We start from the raw sequence: 5935 nt of genomic DNA, 5'->3' as shown, positions 1-5935 counted from the left end.
TGAGGCCCAGTACTTCCGACTTCCACAAGGGAGGGAGTGGTGAGGAGCCGTTTTTGAGTTGTGGAAGACAAAGTAAAAATGTGCTTTTAATAAGTGAGAAAAAGAAAGACTTTTTTTTATTGTTCTGAAGTTTTGTTCCATGCCTGATACCTAATGAAACCGTTGCGGTAATAAGAAAACAAAACTAGGATGAAAATAAAAACACTTTGTAAAGATTGAGAAGAAAATGATAAAGGTCACAATGCGTGTTTACATTGTCAGCTCAATACATGTACATGTAATTCTACATTCACAAGCATCTGCCTAAAAAGTATGGATTTTTTCAACCTATCATCTCTAGAAGTATCATGAGTTATCAAAAAGAAGTATTTGTACACAAATCAAGTAAAAATTAGTTGTTTATCATCAGAAATTGCATTGGTACGTATAAAGTTGGATAGCAATAAATCTTATAACCAGAAGAGTAAGAACAACCACACCATCAAGAGCCTAAACAAAACAATTAAAATGAAACCTCATCTGGTCCACGTAAAGTATATCATTGTTTGGATCTAAAAATTGTTGCACACATAGTGGTTGGCTCCAGAGAATGAGAGACTTTAAACAGAATTTGTCATCGAACACAGTGACCCAAACGGAATTCATCTAAATGGAAAGAAATGCGAAATGACAGACATGTGCAAATGCAAAGAAGATGTTGTTAAGAATTGTGAGGGAGAAATAGCAAAAAAACGCAATTTTAAATACGACGGAGCCAAGATTAAAGAGAATTAGAAAACAATTCCAGAGAATTTAAATTGCATCATAGAAAATGAAAAGGATACATTTCATCTGAAAAGCACGTTGCAATGACTAAATTAAAAAGGGACCCAAAGTAATATTGTATTCCCACCGCAATATTAAGAAGCAATGAACAACAAGAGACGAGAATACTTTTTAAAATACTAAAGGCAGAAACTAACGAAGGGGTATGAAAGGAAACAGGTATAGAAACATCAACAGTCCTTCAAAGCATAATGACAATGAACCTAAACTATTTTGAACGTATCAAATAGAATGAGTCATCATATAAAGATATATTCTAAGAGCAAAGGTAATAAGCAAGAGAGGGAGGGGTTGGCTTAGCAGAACATGGGAGTTGTGCTCAGAAACATGGTATGGAATTAAAACAATTCAGGCATGGAGAATAACAGGAGTCAGGATGTTTGGTTGCAGAAAGGTTCAAGAAGAAGCGCCCATCAACTCAAAAAGCTAAACAGGAGAAGATGAGAAAAGACAGGGTGGACGTGAGGAGGGGGACACAAGGGAGGGTAGAGAACAGGTGGGGGGTTGGGGGGGGGGTAGCTGCTGGTTCTAAGCTAGTGGTAAATCATATTCACCGTTACAGCTTCGTTGGAATGGTCAGTCTGCACCCGTTTCAGACAATAAGGAAATGCACTCGAGTATGTCAGCTTCCTCCATACACAACTTGTCAGTAGGCTGTGGTGGCTGTGGAGACAAGGCAGGCAAGCATTCCTCCGAGCTCGAGCTCCAGAATTGGACCTCTTGATCGCCACTTCATTGACAAGATACTGACCTGCGAGGCCATACGACACGCCAATGACCGGTGTCCACGTGACACGATACGTGGAGGCCTCTACAATGTGACTCGCACAATTGTCCTGGAAGCTTTCCGGCTGTCCAGAGTCTGACTCGTTCTCCCAGTTGGTGGGTAGCGACAGGTGTAGATCTTCGTCAGGATATCCTGTCGACAGGTGCATCACTGGTGTCCTTGCGGAACCTTCTCTACTGAAAATAGAATACTCACTTGGTGAGTCAGACAGTTCTTCACCTGCTTGCTTTTCTTCGTGGTCCTCCAATAATCTGGCATGATCACCACGAGGGCATTCGGATGGGTCTTTGTTCAGCTGGCTTGAGCAGCTCCTATGCAGGGAGAGATGGAGATCTTGAGAGTCTCCTGGGTCCAGCTGGCCGCTGCTTTCTTCCCTGCAACAGGATGAGAAACAAGACAAGAACAGTTTACGGATACGCTTCATCGTTGGGCTTAAAACTAACCACCAGCCGTACCTTAGAAAAGAAGAGACCTGCGATGGAGCCTTTGGGCGACTTTATTCCTCAAATCCTCACCCTGTTTCTCCTTCTCTCTTCACGTACCAATACAAAGAGAACAAATGTCAAAAAACCCCACTCAAACAAGCGCCGTAAAACACTTACCAAAAAAACCCAACCCAACCAAAAACAAACAAACAAACAAACAAACAAACAAACAACCAAACAAGCAAAAAACTAAATAACAAAAGAACAAAATAACCAAAAACCAAAACACTCAAACACGCTTAGATTCTATGTCTAAATTAAACGTACTTCAAAAAGCACACAATCAAAACGGATGTTGAAAAATACAGGAACTTGAAAATAACCAAAACAATGCAACTTTACTCAAACTTTGTCAACTTTGTGGATGCAAGAAATCTTTTTCTTCACTCGGAATATGCAATCACGTCTTCTCGAAATCAATCACTCAAGCGGGACAATATCCGTTACCAAGTGGCGTCATAATAATATTGTCACGTGACTGTGCTGGTTCCTAAGAGAATGCTCTCTGGCGCTGAGCAACGATTCTCGTTTGGCTCTCAACTTGCTTTGTAATTTATTTTTTACTTTTTAAAAAGTTAGATCTAGAATCTTTCCTTTATTTATTTTTTGCTAGCTATTTTCTATTTCTTTATATTTGAAAAATATTCCTACTTTTATTCTCATTTTTTTTTCTTTTTCGGGTTGGAAGGAGTAATCGATGTTATGACAATCACCATACTCGCACTTATTTTCAAATTCATGTCTCTTTTGAGTGCAGGGAAATAATGAGGCTGGATATGTGTGTGTAAGATACTAATTTTAAAGGACGTTTTAAGACAGAGAAAATGGGAAAGATAAAAAACACAACAATAGTCAATTAAGGAAGGACTTCCGTAACGAACGACCACCCCATCAAACACAATAAAGAAGAGGCCTACCCCTACCACTACCCCTACCCCTACCCCTACCCCTACCCCTACCCCTAGATCTCAATTCTGCTCTGTCTCATAGTGGTCGCTCGTTACGGAAGTCCTCCCGTCAATTTTACTTCTATAGCTCATTTCCACCAAGATAAGTGTTCAATGCGCTATACAAATATACAAAGAGCACTAAACGGTTGTAATAACGGTCATTTCTCTCCTCTTTCTCCCTCCCACCCCTCTCTCTCTCTCTTTTTCTCAGTGTCTCTGTCTCTCTCTCTCTGTCTGCCCCCCCCCCTCTCTCTCTCTCTCTGTGTTGAACTTGTGATCTTACGATCATTCATGCTATTGTTACGTTTCGGTAATTAGCTGTGGATTGTTTTGTAAATTCCAATAAAGCAGGGGAGATTACTCTCACTACTTCCTCTTCCCAACCGATCAGCTGTTTGGCCGTTGTCTGCTAAATTTTGTTCCCTCTTCAGGGCAAGTCAAATCAGATCTAGTACCCATTCAACTCTCTCTCTCTCTCTCTCTCTCTCTCTCTCTCTCTCTCTCTCTCTCTCTCTCTCTCTCTCTATATATATATATATATATATATATATATATATATCTCATCTCTCTCTCTCTCTTCCCCTCTCTCTCTCTCTCTTTATCTATCTATCTATCTATCTATCTATCTATCTATCTATCTATCTATCTATCTATCTATCTATCTATCTATCTATCATCTACCTCTCCATCTCTCTTTCTCTCTCTTCTAATTTGGACTAATCTTTCTGCTTGTCTGTCTGTCTCACTTTCTTTCACTATTAGCGTAGAGAAGTCGTCAACGTGTTCTGGAGGGGAGAGAGGGGGTATGGTGAGGAAAATCTTATCCTCTGATTTTTTTTCTTTCGTTTTGCTTTAGGTTGGAGTTTTATTTATTGATCTAGTGATTTATTCTTTAAATTGTTAATTTTATTCTTTTATTAAAACTTTACTTTGATTTAACTTTACAACTTTACACTACTTTTTTTTGTTGTTTTGTTGTTTTTGTTTTTGTTTTTGTTTGTTTGTTTATGTTGTGTTCTGTTTTGTTTTTGTTTTTTGTTTTTTTTCGGGGGGGGGGGGGGGGGGTCGAAGGAGAAGGGGATTACCGTGTTTTAGGTTATGACTAACACCGTACTCACCAAAATCGTCATAATATGCCGAGTGTCTATTGAGTGCATTAAGGTGGATGGGTCAGATATATGTGTAAAAGGCGATTTTGAAGGACAATATGATGGAAGACAAAGATAGTGAATAACAAGATGGGCCACTCAGCCAAAAAAGTGTCCGCAGGAAGTATGCTCTTTGCTTCAGATGGCGCTGCAGTCTGTTTTGAAGCTCTCTTTCGTTTTTCCAGAAGAAGAATAGGAATAGCACCTCCTTGCGTGCGCAGATCGACTGCTGTTCATCAGCAGTTCGGGTACTTTCAGTGCGGAGTTTTAGTTTTTAAAATTTTTTATTGACCTCTCGCCTTTCATTCTAAAGTCAAATTAAACGAAGAAAACCATCACCCTTTCCTCCGGAAGAGGTTTTTTGTCAGCGTAACCATTTTAAAAAAGCGTTCTTCCGAAATTTATCCCAAAACTTGCTAGTTTCACTTTGATTTTTTAAAACTAAAGTAGGGTAACTCTGTTCGCAAAGAGTGCGCTTTTGTGAAGAGCGCGCCACCAAATTTTGAGGACACTTTTTTAATTGGCTCAAAGAGAGAAGTGGCCCATCTTGTTATGTACTATCATTGTGGAAGAGAAGGAAAAGGGAAGTTTGAAATAAATGTAGAAGTAACGTTAGGGATGGATGTTTGGTTCTATCTTTCAACTTTGTTTTGCTTAGGGGCTCTGGTTTTAAGAGTACATGTACATCCCATAGGACGTAAATGGTGTACCTTTTTGTTTAGTTCTCTTGTTAAATACATTATGTATTCATGTCCTTGATTAAGATCTGTAGATGCAAGTGTGTGCTTAAAGATCGACGCGATAGGAGATTGTATCGATATTCTAATGCGTTGTATTTCTGTAGCCTTTCAAGATTTGATTTGTTTCGTTTCCAAATCGAGATGAGAAAGCTGCAAATAATTTATTATTCCTCATTCGTTTATTCACAGGTAAAATACATTGGTGGCGGCCGATGTTTGGGTTGAAATCGATATACTCCACATACGACAGACAATGAATGCTAATAAACTCAACAGACGTCATCCCGGCAAGCTAACAGATCTACATGTACCATAAAGCACCCTCATCTAGATACTGAAGAAAAAGAAGGCAATGGAATCAGTCGCCTAGATGTCACAGACCCAAAATTTACAGAAAGGTCCACCAAACAGTATTGGCGTAGATACAGAATATCCCAAAGTAGCCCATGTGTCGTATCCAACCGTGAAAGATGTAGGACTGACAAAAGCTGGTTCTAAGTATCGCACGGACATAATACTAATACTGAGTTGGAGACCATTCCATGATGAAACATTCTATAGAGACTAGCTTCATCTGAATAAATTTGCCCGTTTTTAAAGTAAAAACCAAGACTTTGTTGTAAAATCTGTGTATTTGAATTCTCTGCACTTATAATTGAAAAAACAGTCCGAAAAATAGCACATGTGATATTGTGGTGTCTTAGCATGTTTTCAATTTGACAGGTTTGTGGAGGCTTATGTTTTGACACAATCTAGTCGAATTTTGTCTTGTTTAACAGCCACCAGGTCGGATAAAAGTGTAGTGAGGAGAATAAATTATAAGGACGGGATGCAATATCGCATCAGAAAGCGTTACTTCATAAACAATCTGTCTATTCGGGAATCGAACTCATGTCTTCTGCGTGCAGTTGCAAAGACCCTTACCGATGCACCAGAGTCATTGGGCCTCGGGTCCAATGACTTTGGGATATTTAGCAGTGAGCAGAGTATGAGGGGGGGG

The 5935-nt window shown here is 39.4% G+C and overlaps 1 long non-coding RNA gene across 1 annotated transcript in view; it reads left to right on the top strand.

The window, feature by feature from the left end:
* The window catches only part of LOC118477665, a 29778-nt gene extending 24236 nt beyond the window's left edge, over nt 1-5542 (top strand). The window contains exon 2 of the long non-coding RNA XR_004858535.1: nt 5125-5542. This is a non-coding gene — a long non-coding RNA (uncharacterized LOC118477665). The remainder of the gene's footprint in view (nt 1-5124) is intronic.
* Nucleotides 5543-5935: the final 393 nt, after the last annotated feature.

Source organism: Aplysia californica, unplaced genomic scaffold (genome assembly GCF_000002075.1).
Source record: "Aplysia californica isolate F4 #8 unplaced genomic scaffold, AplCal3.0 scaffold00170, whole genome shotgun sequence".
NCBI lineage: Eukaryota > Metazoa > Mollusca > Gastropoda > Aplysiida > Aplysiidae > Aplysia > Aplysia californica.
This window is presented reverse-complemented; position numbering and strand designations above follow the sequence as displayed.